This window comes from Rutidosis leptorrhynchoides, chromosome 3, assembly GCF_046630445.1.
Source record: "Rutidosis leptorrhynchoides isolate AG116_Rl617_1_P2 chromosome 3, CSIRO_AGI_Rlap_v1, whole genome shotgun sequence".
Lineage (NCBI taxonomy): Eukaryota > Viridiplantae > Streptophyta > Magnoliopsida > Asterales > Asteraceae > Rutidosis > Rutidosis leptorrhynchoides.
In genome coordinates this window covers 465,033,538-465,043,615 of record NC_092335.1, presented here as the reverse complement: position 1 = coordinate 465,043,615, position 10,078 = coordinate 465,033,538, and the positions used below count along the sequence as shown (strand labels likewise).

At 36.6% G+C, this 10,078-nt stretch overlaps 1 non-coding gene and 1 pseudogene across 1 annotated transcript; both read left to right on the top strand.

Moving 5' to 3' along the window:
* Positions 1 to 205: 205 nt before the first annotated feature.
* LOC139901631 (uncharacterized) lies at positions 206 to 5,643 on the top strand (annotated as a pseudogene).
* A 2,362-nt stretch (positions 5,644 to 8,005) lies between these two features.
* On the top strand, positions 8,006 to 8,077 carry TRNAE-UUC (transfer RNA glutamic acid (anticodon UUC)). The gene has a single exon. It is a non-coding gene; the product is annotated as a tRNA-Glu (tRNA).
* The last annotated feature ends 2,001 nt before the right edge of the window (positions 8,078 to 10,078 follow it).

Here is a 10,078-nt window from a genome sequence, read left to right as displayed (position 1 = left end):
TGGAGATACAACTATTGTGTCTTCTAGTACTAAATCTGAGGATGGTAGCCAATCTACTGATGGATCTCATGCTTCTTCACAAAGAAGAAGAAGGCATAGGAAAAAAGCTGATGATTTAAAAGATATCAAGATAGATCCACCTGATTTTGAAGGGTCCTCTAATCCTGAAGATTACTTTGAATGGGTTCAGGCCATGGATAGAATTATGGAGGTTAAAGGCTATGATGATAAAAAGACCTTTAAAGTTGCTATAATCAAATTGAAGAAGTATGCTTCAATGTGGTATGATAATCTAAAAAAAGAAAGGCAATATGAAGGGAAGAAAACAATTAAAACCTGGTCTAAGTTAAAAGAGTGTATGCAAAAGAGGTTTGTTCCTCACGCTTATAAGAAAGAGCTGTATATCCAGATGAATACCCTCAAGCAAGGCAGCATGAATGTTGTTGATTACATCAAAGAGTTTGAGCAGCTCAAGATTCGTACAAATGTTAAAGAAGCTGAAGAACACACTATAGCAAGATTCGTTGGAGGCTTAAATGCCTCTATTGCTGATCAAGTTGAAATGAAGCCTCTATGGACTTTTGAGAGTGCTTGCAAGCTGGCTATTCAAGTAGAGAAACAAGCAAAGAAGAAAATTAATTTTAAGTCTTATTCCAAGCCAGCTGTGCTGCCTATGAAGGGTCAATCATCTATGCTGCCTAGGCATAACGAGACAGCATCCAAAGTATCTAAAGGCAAAGAGCAGGTTGTAGCTGGTCCTAAAGATGATAGAAGAAAATGCTTCAAGTGCCATGGATTTGGACATTTTCAAGCTCAATGTCCTAACCAGCGTGCTCTTACATTAAAGGAGATTGAAGATTTGGAAGGGGGTTTTGAAACTGAACCAGCGTATGATGAGTCTGATAGTGAAGAGTTTGTTGCTGCTGATATTGGAGAGTTTTTAGTGGTTCGAAGAGTAATGCACTCAGCTTAGACTATTGAAGATAAGAGTCAGCATGAAAACATCTTTCATTTAAGGTGCACAGTCAAGGGGAAAGTGTGCAGCCTGATTGTTTATGGAGGCAGCTGTGCAAACGCAGCATCTGCTCACATGGTGGAAAAGCTTGAGCTGATTACAAAGAAGCATCCTCATCCATACAAACTTCAATGGCTTAACCAAGGCAGTGAGGTAAAGGTTACTCGCCAAGTTACTGTTCCATTTTCTATTGGTACTGTTTATCAAGATGAGATCACTTGTGATGTTATTCCTATGGATGCTTGTCATTTGCTACTTGGTAGACCTTGGTTGTTTGATAAGTATGTCTATCATAATGGACATCAAAATACTTACTCGCTGTATGTGAATGGAAAGAAGAGCACCCTCACTTCTTTAAAGCCTAGTGAAATACCTAGAGCTGACCCTACTGTTAAGAATGATAAAACTTTGTTTATGACTCAATCTGAAGTTGATACTGAGTTAAAGGGTGGTACTGGTGCTTATTTATTGCTGCTGGTTGAAAGTGATGAGTTGAACCAGCATGATGAAATACCAGCTAGGGTAAAGCCATTGTTATCCGAATTTGCTGATGTGTTTCCTACTGAGTTACCTACTGGTTTGCCACCAATCAGGGGTATTGAACATCAAATTGATCTTGTACCTGGATCTGTTCTTCCTAATAAAGCAGCTTATCGATGTTCCCCTCATGAAGCAAAAGAATTATAAAAGCAAGTTAATGAGATGGTTGCAAAGAGGTATGTTAGAACCAGCATGAGTCCTTGTTCAGTACCAGCTTTGCTGGTTCAAAAGAAAGATGGTTCTATGAGAATGTGTGTAGACAGCAGAGCTATTAACAACATTACCATCAAGTATAGGTATCCCATACCTAGATTAGATGATATGTTAGATGAGCTGCATGGTTCTTGTGTATTCTCTAAAGTTGATCTTAAAAGTGGGTATCATCAGATTCGAATGAAAGAAGGAGATGAATGGAAGACAGCTTTCAATATCAAAGGTGGTTTATTCGAGTGGTTGGTTATGCCTTTTGGGTTGTCTAATGCACCCAGCACATTCATGAGACTTATGACTGAAGTGCTCAGGCCACTTATTGGTCAGTTTGTGGTTGTTTACTTTGATGACATCCTAGTGTACTCGAAAACTAAAGAAGAACACTTGGATCATCTGAGGAAAGTATTTGAGCTGTTAAGGCAGAATCAGTTATATGCAAAGCTGGAGAAGTGTGATTTCTTTGTCAGCAAAGTAGTGTTTCTTGGGTATGTGGTTTCTGAAGAAGGCATTTCAATGGATCCATCTAAGGTGGAAGCAATCAGATCATGGCCTAGTCCTTCTTCCATCACTGAAGTAAGAAGTTTTCATGGTTTAGCTTCATTTTATAGAAGATTTATCAAAGACTTCTCCACAATTGTTGCTCCAATTACTGATTGTTTAAAGAAAGGGGTATTTGAATGGTCCAGTTCTGCACAATCAGCATTTGAATCATTGAAAGAGAAGCTAAGTTCAGCACCTATACTTGCTTTACCTAATTTTGATATGCTGTTTGAACTTGAATGTGATGCAAGTGGTGTTGGCATTGGAGCTGTGCTAGAGCAAGGAAAAAGACCAGTAGCTTATTTCAGTGAAAAGCTAAATGGGTCAAAGCTGAATTATAGCACTTATGATAAAGAGTTTTATGCCATCATTCGAGCTGTTGATCATTGGTCACATTATTTGAAGCCAAGGCAGTTTGTTCTCTTTTCTGATCATGAAGCATTAAAATACATTAATGGGCGGCACAAATTAAATCCAAGGCATGCAAAATGGGTTGAATTTTTGCAGATGTACTCCTTTGTGTCTAAACACAAGGCTGGTACTTCTAATGTTGTTGTTGATGCTCTTTCAAGAAGATATTCTTTGTTGTCAATTCTGGAAGCTAGATTTCTTGGATTTTCATTTGTTAAGGAGTTATATGAAGCTGATCCAGACTTTGGTCCTATTTTGAACTGTTCTCCTGCTGAGTCCAAAAGAGATTATGTTGAGCAAGATGGTTTTCTATTCAAGGGCAGCAGATTGTGCATCCCAAAAGATTCAATCAGGGAGTTGCTGATTAGAGAAGCACATGGAGGTGGTTTAGCTGGTCATTTTGGGATTAACAAGACATTGGAAATCCTAAGTGAACACTTATACTGGCCATGTATGGATAAAGATGTCAAAGCTGTGATTAATCGCTATGCTACATGCTTTCAAGCTAAGTCAGCATTTCACAAGGGTTTGTATACTCCTCTTCCTGTTCCCAACCAGCCATGGGAAGATTTGAGCATGGATTTCATTGTTGCATTGCCAAGGACTCAGCGAGGCAAAGATTCTATTATGGTTGTTGTTGACAGGTTTTTAAAGATGGCTCATTTCATAGCCTGCAACAAAACCAATGATGCTACTATTGTTGCTACTTTATTCTTCAAAGAAATTGTTCGTCTTCATGGAGTTCCCAAAACCATTGTGTCTGATCGAGATACAAAGTTCTTAATCTATTTTTGGAAGACATTATGGAAGCTGCTTGGAACAAAGCTTTTATTCAGCACTTCTCACCATCTCCAAACTGATGGTTAAACTGAAGTTACCAATAGAACTGTGGGAATGCTGCTGAGAGCACTTGTGAAGAAAAGTTTGAAGGAGTGGGATTTAAAGCTTGCTCAAGCTGAATTTGCTTTTAACAGAGCACCTAATTACTCCACAGAAAAATCACCATTTGAAATCTGCTATGGTGCAAATCCACTCACACCCATTGATCTGATTCCTTTTGCAATTGTGCCTAAGGCAAGTGTTGATGCAGTAGCAAAGGCCAAAGAAATAAAGAAGTTGTATAAGCAAGTGAGGGCCAAAATTGAGAAGACCAACCAGCAATACAAGGCTAAAGCTAACCAACATAGAAAGCAGCCCACTTTTATTCCTGGTGATCTTGTTTGGATTCATCTAAGGACGGAAAGGTTCCCAGCAAAAAGGAAGAACAAGCTGATGCCAAGAGCTGAGGGTCCATTCAAAGTGTTGGAAAAAGTTGGTGATAATGCTTACAAGGTCAAGCTGCCTGGTGATACTGCTGTGTCTAGCACTTTTAATGTTGGTGATTTGATGCCCTACTTGGAAGATGACAACCTCGAGAACTTGAGGTCAAGTTCCTTTTTAGAGGGGGAGGATGATGCGGGTGAGCTGGGCAATGTAACCAGCAACACAGCCAGCACGAGCTCAAAAGATGTTACACCCGAATCAGGCCAAGCAATGGTCGTGTTGCCATCTATTTCGTATCATCTAAGTGTTTTTGGAGCTGGTTCAAGAAGCTCAGGGGTGACCCTACTTCAGGCCTTAAACTGAAGTAGTTATGTTTTAATGAATAAAGTTTTTGATAGTTGAAGGCAAGCCAGCAATTAAGAAGAACCAGCTAGCCGGACCAGCAAATGAGCTTAGTTCAGCCAGTAAAGCTTTAATTCACTCAGCCGGGTAACCAGCAAATCGAGCCAGCAAAGTTAATACTTAGGCGAACCAGCTAGTTCAACCAGCTGAAGAATTTTAGTTCAACCTGCATACGAAACTTAGTTCAACTAGCAGGCGACGTTGTTTTCTTTGAGGGGCCAACTTGCTGATACGATTCGAAGTTTACTTATGCTTTTCAATAAAGCGGTCAGGTCATGTGCTTAACACGTGCGTGGCTGTTCTAGAAGAATGTTAGCTGTCCAAGGAAGATTCCCATCTATCATTGGATGCTTTTATCATGGGAGGAGCACTACCAAATGGCAGGCCTTTTGCAGATTATGTCCTTTATTCTTATTGGCTAGTTTGTAATTGTTTGTCCTTTTTGTCTCCTTTTTCCTTTTTATGTTTTTGTCATTTCTAGAAAATAGCTGTTAAGCTTCTCCTATAAATAGAGAGCTCTTGTAATTGTAAAACTTGGTTGATGATTGAATGAAAAGTTTGATAGAGCTTATCTATTTGCAAAATCTCTGTGTCTTTACGAATCTTTGATTTCGGTGGCTAAGAGTGGTTTCTTTATCAGTGTTTATGGTGTTACTTTATCAAACATTGTGGTGAAATCCAAATCTTCATATCTGATATTATAGTTGTGGTGGAATCTTTATCAGCTGTAGTTGAAGATTTGGAGTGTTTCTAGATCTCCAATTGTGGTGGTATCTTTATCAATTTGGGGTTTAGATTCTTCTATCCTTTGTGTTCTTATTTCAGAGTTTTATACTCTGTTTTGGGGCTGTTACTGTTACAAATTGGGGGTTTTCGTGTTCAGATCTGTTGGGTGAAGAAAGCTTGTTCTAAATTGCGTTTTTAAAGTCATAATCGCGCATCAGAGGGACTGGGTGACCAAAATTAGAAACCTTAACAGTAGGTTTACACTCATTAAAGCAAAAGTCCCCACCGCTACAATGGCTATTATCAACAGTATAACTTTTGACAACAAACACTCAAAAACAACATTATGCCTTAAGAAAAATTTCCACGATTTCAAACAATAAATTTCACAAACTTTACCAGAGCATGGGTATAATGAAGGATCGACCGAAACGTTAACAAGGGTCTCATTATCAGGGACCGGAACATCACAAACAACCGGAGGCGTATCATGCAAGACATTTTGTTCCGAATTAAAAAAAGTGGCAGCAACATAAACGTTACCCACACCAAAGTTGTTGCAGCCAAATCAGAATGTTCCGAGATAGAAGACACATCAGGAGGAACATGAAATAAGCCAGCATCGCTTTCTGGATCAACCGTAACAACAAGCATATGCTTTCTCAAGTTCTCGGTGACTTGCTCTAAATTAATGGGATAAGAATCACCACCATTAAAGACGAAACGTGTTTCACCCCAACAGCTCTAACAACGGATTGGTCCCCGTTGACATCGCGATTAGACCACGGTATAAAGTCACATTCACAAACAACTCGATTGGAGTTAGCTAAATCCATCGTTGAAAATTCATCGATGAAGACACGATTGTATTCATTCGGATCCACTGCGTTAACCCGGAGGAAAAACGTTTCCGGCCCCAAATTATTTCTAACATCCTTAACCACGTCGACAAGCAACGATGAGCAATCCAACTCGATGAACGCGAAGGCAACCCCGATTTGCTTTAAGTCGGAACTCTATATAAGCGTATAATCGATTACATCTATCTATTTACTTATAAATTTCTCTTACATAATCCTCGAAAATCTTTAGGGTTATGCTTAAGAGTTTAGAATGTGATTCACTTAGCTTGTAATTGTAATAATCACTCTAAAATAATAATCTCACTAAGCTCTATGCACTATCATCAATGCATAATATTTTTTTCAAGAATAGCACTCAGAGTTATCATTGGATAAATACTTTACTTAATTAGTAATAGTAATGTGAGATAAATTATACAATCCTAAATTCTGAGTTACGTATATATGGCGGAACTTGACCCGATCACAGATGGGGCGAATGCAAAAATTTATTTAATTTTTCATTGAAGCTGGGACGAACAGTAAAAAAACCTTATTTTTTAGTATAATTAATTTTTGTTTTTTAAATCCAGCTGAGGCGGATGCTCCGCTCTGTCTCCACAATGCTCCTGATTATATTTCCAGTATTAAACTCAATACATATTTCAAGTATTAAACTTAATATTTCCATGAATAATCTAGCCCATGAATTCGAGTATATAGAAGGTAAGTTATAATTGAAAAATTAGCATTTTGTAATTAACTTTTAACCATTGCTTAAGGGCTATGGTTACACAAAATAATTTTAAATAAACCTAGCTAACATTGTTGATTGTGGGATGATTCTCACACACACTTTTTTGATCCTCACACACCAATTGAGTATTATTAGAAGAGTAAAAGGTTAAAATAGGTGTGTGAGGATCAAAAAAGTGTGTGTGAGAATCATCCCCCTTGTTGATTCCATAAATAACAAGAGATTACCGTTTTAACATGAAAAAATAAATAAAAAGTCAATATGTTGACTTTGTGGAGTGGTTCATATGATGACGATGATGGCGGTGGTTTCATGGTGGGACTGAGGAGGCTGGAAGGGTGAAGAAAAGCAAAGGAGTGTCTTTTACATGGGAAAGGTGCATGAGCGTGCATGCCCTTCGTACGGCTCCTCTTTATTTTTATTTATTAATAATAATAATAATAATAATAATAATAATAATAATAATAATAATAATAATAATAATAATAATAATAATAATAATAATAATAACATGAGCGTGAAGTGCCGATGCTGCTGCTCATATTTTTATTAGAATAGGTTTTGCTATTGCTAGAGGTGTGGGGGCCCAGATTGTCTCTAGGCTTTCCACTAATTTTTTGTAAGTTTTAAAACTTTTAAGTTTTTTTTATTATAATAATAATAATAATAATAATAATAATGATGATATTATTATTATTATTATTATTATTATTATTATTATTATTATTAATTATTTTATAATTATTTTAGTAATTTGATTTAAATTTTTTGAATGTAAACGTACAAGATGATTTAATTATTTTTTATTTACTAATTACTAATTTGAAGTTCGAAATAAAAGAGAATACGGTTCACTTTCAAATAAATTATTGTCCATTTTTATCTAAATAAATTGTACAACCATTAAAGCAAAAGATACTAGCATGTTTCCAATGTTGTTTTTTCATGTTAAAAAAGTCATGTAATATGTATTGGTGGTTTGATGTAGTGCATGACAAGCTGCAAAAAGGAAAGATGGTAAAATGGACTTTTTCTTGTCTCCCACTTTCAATTGTCAACTACACATTTTTGTTCAAGCTTCATTTTCCCTTTCAAGTTTTGTCACACTTTTTGTAATTTTTCTTAAAAGATACCTATTTATTCTTTTTCAATAATAAGCAATTGATGAACTACAGAGGTCAACAAATATTATACTCCGTAGTAAATTTTAATATAAAACATGTATGAATATGAAATCTATTAAAGATTGGCGTTTAACTAGATGTACATAAACTTTAACAAATTCTTATTAGACATGAATCCATTGTCGTCCAGCGGTTAGGATATCTGGCTTTCACCCAGGAGACCCGGGTTCGATTCCCGGCAATGGAATTTTTTTTCCCTCTTACTCATAAGCTTGACCATGGATGTACGTAGTAACAACAACTAACACATGATCAAACAATTCTAAAGCAACGATGTATGTAGTCAAAAGCCCGACAGGTGCTAGAAGCACACCGGGTTAACGATCAGCCGCAACCACTGGACTCAAACGCTCCTTGTGGGAATTGAACCCATATTACGGAGTATTATTCTATGATGAGACATATGGGACCCAATCACCCTCGATGACGCAGCCATTTGTTTTGTTCTCAACATTGCCCTCACCTACGCACTTTGCTCAAAAGGACACACCAATGTTCAACAGCTAGCAGCTGATACAGCTCAAGCGCTGACTAACGGATACATGCTGCTACTCCACTACCGCATTTATTCGGTCAACAGAAGTTACGTTGAGGACTAATCAACCAATACATTCCGTCCACCTATTCCAGACAACTTCGAAGTTCCTACGCCTTACGCAGTTCCTTTCCATTTGAGCTTTCTTTTGCTCCATGGTATTAATAGTGATAACAGAGTAACAGACAGAAAAACCATACAAAGTACTGGGCTCTTATCACCTGAAAAATGGCTTATATTCATGTCATCAAATGAAAATGTTACAGATAGTATGGGCTTTATCCTTTAAGTATAGTATATTATGAAGAGACAATATGCAACCAACATTGTTATAGGCTACAAACGATGCTTTTTGGACACAAAAACAAAACGGAAAATCTTGTGCAAAACGGGAAACTAACACAAGCTGCACTATTAACTGAGGTAGAATATGGTTGCTGATATTAGTCAAAATTAAATTCTTGATCTTGTAAACAATATTTTCTTGATAAGAGAATAAGTGATCGATTTAAATAATTTATTTTTGCAGTGGCCGAACTTGCGCCTAATTTGGATAGTCTTGAATTCCAATCTATGATGGATGGCTTGTAAACAGGTTGATAATGGTATGGATCAATAATTAGAATGATCGATAGGGCGTATATTATAGGATATATTTTCATATGAACAACAAACCCAACCAAACGGCCCCTTGAAATATATTACATGAAAACAAAAACATATTGAATATGAACACACTAAGCAGATTAGCCAACACCGATTTTTGTTGCAAATAAAAAGAATCTCCTTCTATAAGCTACATTTAAACTACAACAACAACAACAACAACAAAACTCAATAACATAATGAGTGGTGTACGGGGATCTGAGATGTAGACAATCATTCCCCTATCCGAGAATAAAAACAAGTCATTTCTCTACCCTGAGTGGAACACTCTCAAAAGTAGAGAAAGTCATTCCTCTCTCTATTCGACGGATAAAGAGATTACTTACGAGTGGACTTCCGGCCAATAAGTAGGATTTTTTTTAAAAAAAAAAAAAAAGTGAAACAAAACTAAAAATAAATTAAAATTGAGACGCCATGAAAATGGTAGAATCAAATTTTCATGGGTTTTAAATCGCCTGGAATTCTATTTAGGATCTAAACGGCAGACGCCAATAAATCGACGCTTGCTGTTGACTCAAAAATAGAGCCGATATAAGCTACATTTAAACATTAGAACCATTTTTAGTTACTGGTTGTTGGTCTTTTACATATTAGACCCGTAAGCAGTTACATGTATAACCCAAATTGCCTTATTTTATTTATGATAAATGGGCTGACATTGCCCACTCCAACAGCATGCTTACAATCTTTCTTGAATCTTAGATACTATTTGTTCATAAGTTTTTTTTTTTTTTTGAAAAGTAAGAAATTAATTTTATTAATAATGGAAATTGTAATTACATGACCCTATATGATCTATACAATGGAAAAAATCGCAAGTGGGAGCATCAAATGGATAAGAAGAAAGTCAGAAAGCCCTAACCATTTTAATGAGAGAGAAACGAACTTGAAAATTCAAGCCGGGCGAAAGAGGATAGCAGTACCGATCAAAGCGACAACAAAATTAACCAACAGACACCCCGTTTAACCGACCCTCAAAAAATAGCT